Source organism: Protopterus annectens, chromosome 13.part0 (assembly GCF_019279795.1).
Source record: "Protopterus annectens isolate FY-2018-M chromosome 13.part0, PAN1.0, whole genome shotgun sequence".
Taxonomy (NCBI): domain Eukaryota; kingdom Metazoa; phylum Chordata; order Ceratodontiformes; family Protopteridae; genus Protopterus; species Protopterus annectens.
Window position 1 is genome coordinate 454,087,564 of NC_056747.1, and position 13,009 is coordinate 454,100,572.

The window sequence follows — 13,009 nt, forward strand, 5'->3', positions numbered from 1 at the left end:
TCCGGATTAGTGCTCAAGTTATACAACCAAAGCTAGATTCAGCAGGTCTGAATTTAATCTATGCTACAACAAACAAGTCATACCAATTTCAGAAGAAACAGTTCAAATCAGTAGACACAATAAGCCTTTAACCAGAAACTCCCAGCTCAGAAGGGCAAAATCTACCCTCTCCTCCCACAAGAGTGCAGACCACACCTTCTTAATGTAAAATAACTGGTCCGAAGCCCAAGTGCTTAAACCAGAACTAATACACTTTTAGAATAACAGACACTAAGCCTTCAATCAGCAACTCCCAACTTAGAAGGATGGAAGCTACCTGTCCTGCCACAACATTGCAGATCACAAACCTTCTTAATGTAAAACAACTGGTCTGAAGCTCAAGTGCTTCAACCAAAGGCTTAAAATAACAGTTACAATTTAATCAGGCTACTAACAAGCAGTAATAAATGCAGCAGAATAAATGCAATTAAGTACTTTTAAGAACAAGCAGCAAAAGCAAAATAAAGTAATATAGTAGGAAGAAACACAAACATAGATGAATAAAGTGCAATTTTGTTACATAACAATAGAAAACAAGCAAACTGATTTAAACAAATTACCCATTTAACCAATAAAAAGCTCAAAACTGAGCCCTCTTCCAGCAGTCTTTAATCAGACAAGTTCTAACTGCACACTCCTGCCACTAGGGAGCAGGGGAACCTTCTCTAAAAAAAAGATGGCCTGGATTAGTGCTCAAGTTAAACAAACAAAGCTAGATTCAGGATGTCTGAATCTAGTCTATGCTACAGCAAACAAGGTGCACCAATTTCAGAAAGAAACAGTTCAAATAAACAGGCACAATAAGCCTTTAACCATAAATTCCCAGCTCAGAAGGGCAGAATCTAGCCTCTTCTCCCACAAGAGTGCAGACCACAAACCTTCTTAATGATATCTTGTTCCGATAACAAGAAAAGAAAATCCACAGTGTTCATCACTAATTCCAGATCTTTCTGTATTTGCCTCTGTGTGTATTCAATATTCATTAAAGTAATTATTAAATCCATAACAACCTCATAATAATCTTTAATCTCTTCCCATGTTTCTTTCTCAGTACTAATAGATAAGTAATACTTATTCAATCAGTTACTGCATTAATTTCTACATTATATAGTATATTCCTTGATGTGAATGAACATTAATCAACTGCTAGTGATAACTGAACACTTTTCATGAGATATCCAGATATGATTGGCAATACAGGTGAGGAACCTAAGCTGACTAGCATGGAAGGCCAAAATATGATGAATATTTTGATGAGGAATGTGTGAACTGTTTCAAATAATTTATGTGTTATGATATAGGCACCTGTAAGCGGTGCATATTTATTTGGAGTGTTCCACCGCTATTATTGACACACATCAGTTACAGCATAAGTGACCATAAGAAATATACAAGTCACACTGAAGCAGTGGTATATTATGTTATTCAAGCTGTAATGTTTTTAATGTAGGAAAGACCAAAAGAAAGTTATACATGAGCATATTTGAATACTTTTACAAAAGCAAAAAAAAATAGAAACAATGCTTTTTATAAGCATTTGGAAAAATTAGAGCATTTTAGTAAGTTTTTTTTTATTATTTGTAATTGCCACTTGAGATGAAGGTTATAGTGTTGGACATTGAAAATTACCTCATAGTATAAGAAGTTCATTGGCAAATTAAATAAACTCCCGTTAAACCTCCTGGCTTAAATGATTATATTATTAATTATTAAGTAAGTTTTAAAATCTAAGCTGTTAAATAGTATTATATATATATTTTTTTTCTATTATTATTATTTTGTACATCTAACATTTTTTGTTCATTTAGTTTTAACATAACTTTTCTTTAATCGTGGGAACATTTAATCAAATTTAATTATTTTACTATGTCTTTTAACACTGTTATTTTAGAAACCAATGGAGTCTTACCTGCAAAGATGAAAAACCTTAACTCAGTTGAATCGATGTGTACTCCTGAGTACTATATCTGTTTTGTGTTATTTGTTTCAGTATATAAACCTACATATTTTAAATTCAGTAGCACAGTTACATAAAGAGACTTAAACATAGACATGCACTATGTCTAATGTCTCAAATCAAGGAATAATGCAAATCAGTGATAATGTCTTTGAAATGACCACAACAATCTCCAAAGCTAAATTGTCTAAATCTTAAAACTCCTTGATACAAAATGATCATAAAATCCCAGTTTTGCAAGCTCACAATAAATGTAACCCAAAAACAATGCAAATATATTATCAACAGCTTGATCAAGCCAGGTAGACAAACACGACTAACTCTAGAGCTTCATAGAGGTTCAAGAAATTAATTTTAACTTAATTTACAAAATTAATTCCTATTTCATACAGACAGTCAGAAACTTAACAGGAAAAGTGGAACAACCATAACAGATGAATTTAGCTTATGCCCTGTCTGTCTCAAATCATGAAAGTATTACAAAAAATTAAAACTGGCTTCACTGGCACCAGATAATCTACTCATAGAATTCCTCCAAAGAGAAGAAGAAATTGCTTATCCTGGAGCAATTCAAATAAATAAGTCACTGAAAGAACAATATGTTCCCAAAATAGGTAAACACATCTAATCCCTTTACATAAAGAAAGTCAGTAGATTACTCAAACTATAGACCTATAGCTGTGTTATGTCTTATTTCAAATTTTCTGAAAAAAAAATGCAATCAGAAACAAATACTTGTTTTTAACTAAAAAAATGAATGTCTCCCATACAACAGAGATCTCAAAACATAGTTTTGAAGCAATACTGTAGTTATGAATCAAGGGCTATACGTTAAGTCCCTGTTATTAAATTTATTAAAAGCTTTTGATGCTGTAATGCATAAACACTCAGTATTTTAAGGAAACTAGATAGGTACATAACTTTAAATAAGATCAAAAGTTAAATGGGCTAGAGTTTTTCAGTATATCCAGTGCAGAGATACCTACTTCACTTACCTTCCTTTTACGGTTAGTGTACCACAGGGTTTCATACTCCATCCATTATTATTTACTATATTTGTTAATGATGTGCATAAGCAACAGAAAATGACATTTAATCCAATATGCAGATTATTCTGCAATTATATCAGCTACCTCTTTAAATGAGCTCCAAATACTCATGCAAAACTCATTCAGCACTCCTTAGAAATGGTTAATGGAGTCTTGGTTATGCCCATGCAAAAATAATTAAACTGATCCTCTACAGTTCAATTAAAGGTAACAATCTTGCATCACAACTGAGCATTACATGTCTGAGCAATTCTCCTACAGAACAAACATATCATACAAAATTGCTTGATGTAAATATAGATCAAGCTTGAAGATCATACACCATATTAACAATGTAGTATCTAAAACAAATCAGAAATTAGGAACCTTATACAAAGCAAAACTATACCTAATAAAATGATTAACAGCAGTCACACTTCTGCTCCCAAGTCTTCTATGTAAATCAGTGTTTCTCGATAGTGTTCAAATACAGATCTAAACAAACTAGAAGCAACATATTACAAAATACCCAAATTCACAGAAAACATGCTTAGCAAAACTCATTACTGTAGAACACTGAAATAGTTTGTTTAGAACTACAAAATACTTTAGCACTGATTCAGTTAAAGTTTATCCATAATATTTTGTGAAATTTACAAAAAAATAATACTATTACTTCCGTTGTACAAAAGTACAAGCTTCCTTGACTATTATGAACTCGCAGAAAAAACTCAAGAATTTCTAAAAAAAAAAAAAAAATCCATTATGGTGGTTCTCTGCACTCTGTAGTAATAGCTGAGCCATCAAATTCTCTCCCAACAGAAATACACTTAGTGTAACACTTCAAAATTATAGGAAACTAAAACAATACCTAATGACAAAATAGCACTGTTCATGAGCTATGTCTACATGAAAAGGCCACTGAATATTAAAACTGTAGTTATTAATTGCTTTTTACACAGACATAACACTTTCCAGCAATTTGCTATTACAAGCATACTATTATGTTGTCTTATTAATTTACCCTACTGTATCTACCTATAAAATAAAATCATTTCAGACATAAATGTACTGACCTACCCTGCTAGGAATATTACTAAACACTTCCTATTATCATTTACTAAGTAAAATACTGTAATATTTACTTTCCTCCTCAATATAATTTTAAATAGGCAAGGTTGCTTTTTTAGGCAAGGTTCAAATGACAAATTCATCACCGTAACGGGTACAGGCAAGCAAAATCTGAGGGTAATGCTACTTAATGCTAGAAGTCTAAACCTCAAAATGCACTAATTCGAGGCACTCCTTAAAATGGAGAACATCGACATCTGTCCAGTGACAAAGACCTGGTTCAAGGCTCCAGAGAGAACCCTTGCATTACCAGGCTATAATTCATACCACACCTTTCGGCCACCTAATCTGGACCAAAACACTAAAGGCGGAGGCGTGTCCATATTCATTAAGGATATCCACACCTCCAGGCTAGTTGCTCAGCATAATGCATCCAAGATTATCCAAGTGCAACTAACTCTGAGCAAGACAGCAATCCAAACTGTAGCTTGCTACAGATCCTCCACCATGCCCCAGGATTCCCACTCCTCATTTCATGATACACTGGAAAATATTAGGGTACAGCATAACACCCTAATAATGGGCTATTTCAACTAATTAACTGGTAAAACTACTCATGTACCAACTCTTGTGCTCAACGTTTTCTGGAATTCATAAATTCCAGCATCTTGGATCAACTTATCCACACCCCCACCCGGGGCAGGAATATCTTAGACCTGGTCATTACCAACATAGGCAACTGGTGTTCCACACCAGAGGTCAGTTCCTCGTTAGTCAGATCCAACCACAAGCTAATCACCCTAGACATCCACATCTCACCCCCACCCCCCATTAGGGAAACCACCGTAAAAAATTTCTCCAAAGCCAACTTCACGCTTCTTAAGACAGAAGTGACAAACTTCACGATGCCCATGCTGATGGACAATAGAGGTACGACTGTTGAATCCTATACAAATGCACTTTATAAGCACTTACATAAGTGCATGGATCGTGCAATCCCTAACAGAACCAAGATGCTATCCTTCAAAAAAAGGAAGCCAATCTGGTGGTCCCCTGCCATAAACAAACTCTACAACAGAAGAAAGAAACTGTTGCAAAAAAAAGAGTAAAATTCCATGATTGGAGGAACTCCATGGTCAGCCTCAGTAAGAAGCTGAGATCCCTCATAAAATCCTCCAAAGCTAGTCATGAAAACAAAATTGCCACTGATTCTAAAGACAACCACAAAGCATTCTATAGCTATGTCAAGAATCTCAATGGAAACACTCAGATCTGCTCTGAGTTACAGCACAATAGCACTAAATATACAGAACCAACTGATATTGCCAACATCCTGGCAGATAGGTTCAGTGCTAACTTTACTCCTCTCTCACCCCCTAAAGGCCCCATTTCTATACCGGAAGAATGCAAAGTTCCTGTAATCATGGCTGCACAGGTAAAAAACACACTCTCCAAAGCCAAGAACACAGCATCCATGGGACCTGGCAACATCCCAGTCTGCGTTCGACATGAACTACAGAACGAACTGGCACCCCACCTAAGTACCATGTTCAATTCATAGCCTCGCCTCAGGCTTTGTGCCCACTGAATGGTGCACAGCAATGGTTATCCCACTCCACAAAGGGGGAGCCGCCACAGACCCTGGGAACTACTGCTCCATCAGCCTGACGAGCCTGGTCTGCAAGGCTATGGAACATATCATCATGGAACCTATAAACAATGACATTGGTAATCTCCAAACCCTGGACCCTACCCAGTTTGGGTTTGTAAAAGGCAGATCATGTCTCCTAAACCTGATAGACTTCTTTGAAGCAGTCAACAAAGCTGTAGATGAGGTTAAGGTGGTTCACACAGCCTATCTAGATCTTGCCAAGGCTTTGGACACCATCCCCCACTCCAGAATTATAGATAAATTTACTAAACTAGGTATAAATCCCTATGTCACAAGATGGGTTGCCAACTGGCTCACTGACGGAACCCACACTGTGGAAGTAGCAGACTCTTAATCCGACTTCAGACCAGTGACAAATGGAGTACCACAGGTTTCAGTCCTGGGTCTTCTCCCGTTTGGTATCTACTTGTCTGAAGTACAGGCTAACACAGAAGGTCTTTGGCTAACAAAGTTCACAGATGACTGCAAACTAGGAGCCATAATTAAAACTAATGATGTGGACATCCTACTAAAGGGCCACACTGAGACAGATGCCTGGTGTCAAAACCATGGCCTCAAGCTCATTGCCAAAAAGGCATTGTCATCCCTTTTGGTAAAAAGTCTGTACCCATGAGCTACCACATAGGCGATAGTCTATTTAACACCGAAAGTGTGATAAGAGACCTTGGGACACAGGTGGACGGTAGTCTCTCCTTTGATAATCACATCGCCACAGTAGTCAGGAAATCCTTCTATGTGGTACACCTCATCACAAAAGGTTTCTCATCCAGGAAAAAAGAGGTCATTGTTCCCCTCTGCTCATCACTCATTAGACCCATTATAGAGTAGAACGCCCCTTTTGGTATGTACCTCACAAGACATCTACAACAACTGGAAAGGCCGCAGAAATACCTCACAAAGAGGATTACCAGCCTCAGATGCCCTACGCAGACCATCTCAAAAAAAACCCAGCTTTACTCCATCGCATATCGCCTACTCAGAGGCGATCTCTGCCTAACATATAAAGCTATGTCAAACCCAGAGCTGTTGGACATGCTCCACTTAAAGAAATCTCAATCCCTCCAAGCTACATGCTCTAGGGACCTAAACCATGTCACCACAATAAAAAGAACATGCTGGAGGGATAGATTCCTGTCCCAGAGACTTCCCATACTCTAGAACAAACTACCTATCTACATCACACAAAGCTCCTCATTAGCACTCTTCAAGAAAAATCTTGATGATTGGATGGGAGATAGGAAATTCACCCCAGGGATCGCTTCTGTGGCTCTGCTTGACAGGGGCACAGGAAAATAATTTTCTTGGGTGGCAAAAACCAGGGTACCATTTGGCTAGGTGTATATAGGCCCTAGGGCCAATAGCCTAGTGCCTACCTATGAACCTATAAGAAAACAGAAATAATTATATGCTAAGGACTATAAATCATTAATACCTTTAACAATGGCATACATTACTGTATTGTATTGTACCATTAAGTTTACATTTGAATAGTTTTGCCTTTGTGCACTCTTCAGTAGTTATAGAGTTTATTTCCCTGAGTGTCCACTGAAAAAGGCCACCATGCCTAGTTGCACTGTCCAGGAAAGCAGATATCAATAAATAAATAAATAGATAAATAAGTCAGCCAGCAGATATTTCACTATCGATAGAAGAAGAGGTACAGTGAGAATGCAGGGAAATGAGTCTCTAGGCTGGCAACTGCTAACTTGTATATGTTTATTATCTCACTGAAAAGAGGTATATATTAATGTCATTAACAACTTTCCACAATATATCTCATATATATCCTTCTCCCCAAAGCAGGATAGCTTGTTGAAAACAACATCCTTTTTTAACTTCTAACTCTGGAGTCTATTCCTAAGCCCAGGATATTGGCACTGAAAGTATTTTGTTTATGCCTATATACTTTTATTACATGTGGGGATTTATTTACATAAAGCTGTTAAGTCACTTATCCCCACTGACCATTATTTTCTCATATCTCCTCTCCACACTTCTTTATGGTGATCCCCATCCTTACTAGCCTCCAAGCTTCACAAAAATTAAAACTTGAACAATGGTGTAACAAAGTTAATAAATTTGCAGCACATACCCCTTTCAGAACCCACCACCGTATAGCACTGAAAATCCTAAATTGGTTAAAACTGTCACATCAACTAACATATACACAACTTTTGACCACCTATAAAATTATTCAGCATCCATCTGCCTGTCAGGCACTAAAAACATTGTACACAACTGTGTTCAGCCAGTCACTGCAATCCAGTAACCAAAAACTCCTGTCTGTCTACAAAGTTAATAAATCTGCTGGGCATTGTCCATACTTGTTCAAGGTTTCTAAGGTCTGTAACTCCTTAATTGCATCTGTCAGGTCTATAACCTCCCTCCCATCTTTCAAAACTATTCTGAAAGACTTCCTAGCTAAAATATAGCTCTGTTCTTGCTCAAAACCAGGATAAGCTATATCCCTAAATTTGTAAAAGTACCTTTTCATTCCTTATACCTCCTTACTGTCCCTTCTTCACTTACTTCTTACTGCTATCTAATTCTCTTCCCTGACTTTTCTCTCTAAATATTCCATAAGCCTGTTTTTTCCTGACTTCGTATTGCAATTTCTGTTTGTATTAGACTAACTTACCTTTAATTTCTCTAAATATTAAATGATTGGTTAATAATAGATGAAAGGTATATGACCATGTTTTTTTATATTACGTCTAATCTGTTATAATTATTTAAACTGCAGATGCTTTTTGTTTTATTTTTGAAGATTGTAAAACTATTGTTCTTAAAACGTTTTGTAATAATTTGTAGTTTCTCTCCCCAGGCCTCTACTGAAAATGGGCTTCTACTCTGTGGAACTTTCCTGATAATCAAATGTCAGTAAATAAATATAATGTACCTAAGGAACAGCTTCTTTCTCCCAGAGCAGCCTGCAGAGACTTTCTAGCTGACTGTACTAGTGGATATCACAGGCTGTGTTGTTGCATAACTAGTGTGCAGTTTGTCAATCTTTTCAGCTGACATACTCCAGCTGTTCCCTACAACAGAAACAACTTGTATTTTACAACACAACTGATGTCCCAATCCTGCTACGTCAGTATTTCTGAATACATGCACCATTACTAAGAGTTCTATTTCAAGACAAATACTTAATAACAATAATTAATAATGTAATAAGTAATTGCTGCAGTAAAATAACATGGGAAGGAAATCCTGGAAGTTTTAACATTCTTTAGATTGTGATGCAATCACAATAGTAGTCCAGAATCATTTACAGGACTGGACATTTCCTTAACTTTTAAAATTATTTCTAAACTACAGGAATGTACTCCAAGATGTCGTACACCATAATACAGTGACATTTCTTAGGTGAGTGATTACACAACACACTGTTTTGTACTACGTGACACACCCAAGGTGCATGACATCTTGTCATGTAGAATACGTAGACAAAGTTGTGTTGCTTAATTCATAAGATTCCCATGAATAAGTTGGCAAACAGAACATTTCTGCATATTTTCAATGTTCCAAATAATAAGGGAACTAATCCAAAAAAAAAACTTCTATTGTCTAAAAACTAATTTTCTTTGCTATATTTTTTCTGTATGATGTATTTTCATTTGGTTTTTCTAAAGTACTTCATTTTATTTGTGCCCTATCTTTTCGTTTCCTCTAGAGCACCATATTAGGCCTCTAGATTATGGATTGTGCTAGAAAGATTACTCCAGTTCAGCTGCCCTTCATTTTGTCTACATCCATGAAAACTTAAATTTTCTAGAACTGCATAAAGTATTCGAGGTAGGGTCTTGCCATCTCTGTGTAGTGTAGGAACTCTTTTTTTTTTTTTTTTTACACTGCTGCTGCCACATATGAATGCATCCTGACATCAAGTAGTCCTCTTGCTGCATTCATGCATTAATGGTTCTGGTAAATAAGGGCACATACTTTGACACTAAAATAGTGTCTCGAGGGCAAGATGCGGAATCACTGCTTTGTTCACAGAAACCATTTTAAATGCATATGAATACTTGAGCAAGAAGGTGATTAAGTTGAAAAGCAGCACAGTAATTTAGTAGTCAGTGGGACAGTGCTGGACAGATACAACTGAATGGAAAACAATGTAGACGTTTGACTTAACTCCAATTAACAGCCTTTGTAAGAGGCAAATAAATGTTCAGGTTAGCCGTAATAAGTAGTTGCCAGCCTTTGCTTCTATATTTTAATCACTTCATATGATTTCCATCTGTATTTCTTCAGTTTTAATCACTGTGAAGTACACTTAGACAACAAAGCTGATGAAAAAACCAGAAGGGCACAAAGTGAAATGATTATATGGGCACATTTGTCCCAAGACCTCTTGTCGGTATCTGGAAAAGACCTAGGACTGGTTGATGCCAGGATTGTCAGAAATAATAGATCAAAGCTATCGTTAAAGATAAGCATATTTAAACACAAACAGAAATAGTATTCTAAGAAGACATCCCAAAATAGAAGAATAGTTTGTGCATAAAAATAAATGTTGTCAGGTAGTTCTTGAACCACAATACTATCCAGCTAGCCACATTTTCTGTGCAGAGTTTCTGTATGCCTTTGAAGAGGCTCAGTCATGACTAACAAATCCCCTGTCCAAGTGTGGAGTTTGCTATAGATGCACATATATATTTTTTCATTATATTTACTGAAATATAATAATTCCATCATTTTTTTCCCTCAACATCTCATTTTAATCCCCATGCCTACTGTTAATCAAACCACTGCCTCTGCTGCCCTTTCATTCACCAGTAGGGTAGGGGCTTTAGTACCCATTCTTCCCTATCTGTGTATGAGCCTCTAAAGCCAATTCATACCTCTATCAACTGTCAATTGGCCAAGGTATGGCTGCCATTCAGGCAGCCATGACAGGAGTTTATATATTACTTTAACCCCTCCCCTGGTGGTGACACCTGTGCCACTCCATGGGAGCATATAAACTCCTGCACATTCACCCTGCATGGGCTACTATCACTGGCTTGGAGAGCCATATTTACATACCTCCCTGACTGGTGACCTACTTCAGACAATGGCCCCATGCCTCGACCCTGGAGCAACAGATCCACCAAAAGAGAGCCCCCAAATCTCCCCAGCTGAGTTGGAGTGCAGTCAGAGCTTTATCTTTCTGTTCCACAGAAATGAGGGATGTATCTTATCTTATTAATTGACTGTCACTCAGTATTTAGTCCCATAATTTCTGATGCTGGCATTGTAGCAAACTCCAACAGTGAGATATTTTGTAGCCTGTTGTTGTGTCTTTTGGCTTTTCCTGGTTAGGGGTCGCCACAGCAGTCCACTAATGATTGGCAGTACATTTTTATGTGCCGAGTTGCCGGCCCTGATGCATAACCTTCAACGAAGGTACGCCCATTCACGCATGTCTCCACACAGAAGACACTGTAGTTGAGAATCGAACAGGACGTCTTACTGTGAGGCGACAACACTACGGCAGCACCACCACCGCAGTGAAACTGTGAAATATTGTTATTCATTCATTAATTTGATTTTGTTAATTTAAGAGGACACTGCCATAAAGTGTCTGTTTACAGTTATTTTGCAATATACATCGCAGACTACTGGATCCTCTCTCATTTGATGAAGTCTTTCTGTATCAAGTGAATAGGTTTCTGGGAAACATGATTACAGAAAATGACAGCATGGAGCTCTCCAAACTATTCTGTTTTTGGTCCTCATTTATACTGGTCAGCCTCCAGTGTTCCACATCCATGCTGGGTCAGCCAGCATCATCCTACACTCAGACTTGCTGCAGTGTTGCTGGGGATGGTTGTGGATCTTAAAGGTGTCCCTGCAGCTCAGCAATTGTGTTTCTGGCCAGTGCTTTTTTTTTTTCATTTTGTATGCTTATACACTTTGTCCCTTTCCTTTCTCTGTCCCTCACAATTGCTGGTTGTATCCAAGGGCAACTCTCATCTTTTGTTAACACCTTCACTAAGGAAGCATCACTAATGAATACCCTTTACCCAGGATGGAAATGTCCATCCCTTCCTGCCACTCCATCAGTCACCCAAGCTACTAATAAAACCTGAATCGGTGGGCCATAGTTGGGCTTTATCACACTACTTCACTGGCTAGAAATTCTGCAAAAGATTTTGTGTGTGTGTGTGTCTGTGTGTAAGTAATATATATATATATATATATATATATATATATATATATATATATATATAATGTATATGTATTTATGCCTTGTGCTTCAAACAACACTGATTTTTTTTCACACAGACTGGATCTAAGCTGGTCTCATTTTAAGGTGAAAAAATCCCTGCTTACAACTTACCTTTAAAGAACTTTATTACATATCTTTAACTAACTAGTGAAAGTGCATATCAGCATTTTCTTTCAGTAGGTACCACTAGCAGCCCATGCGTTCTGTTGGCATAGACACCCCCATTCATTCTCCCACACACATGCTCACATTCAACCACACACTCTGACATACCTCTTACCTGTCCTTTAGTGTACAGAACGTCCCTGATCAATTTTCTTATTTTTGTCTCTGCCCTGTTAAATCACAGATCCTTGCAGTCAATAATGCCAGCTATTAGAGTTTCATTTCTTATTGTTAACAAAGTGCATTATGATGGTACACCTGTTGATGTTAACTTTTTCAGTGATTCTGACTAATGGCTTAAAATTTGCCATGTTATCTAGTGTTCCTCCTGACGCCTCCCCCCACATGGACAAACCCCCATCCCTCTCGACTGTCTCTAATTTTACAGAATTATTTTTCTGCGTTTCATCTTATACGTGCCCTGTCCCTCTTATGGACAACTGCAATCAGTGAATAATGCCAAACATTAGAGCTTTGTATGTATGTAAAAACTACCCTCTTACACTAATGTCTCGATTGCCAATAAGGGCTAAGGCTCCTGCTTCCTGTTTTAAGGGGACAGAGTTTACAGCTTCCCCTGCTGCTTTTACTTTAACTTTTTTTCAAAGACTTAAGGTAATACGTTAAGAGCATCCATGGTGTCTAGTGGTGGTACAGAGAGAGAGAGAACACTCTGACAAAGAGGTGTGCATGAGTGCCAATAGTACACTGTTTAAATCTTTTTAAGTGTCTTTATGGCATGATATAGCACACCCATAGTGTTCCTCCTCCCCACCCTATGGGTTCATGCTGCAGAACATTGTTCTTTTATCTTTTTAAGTGCATTCAGGTGTGATATCAAGTTATCTCTAGTGTTCTCC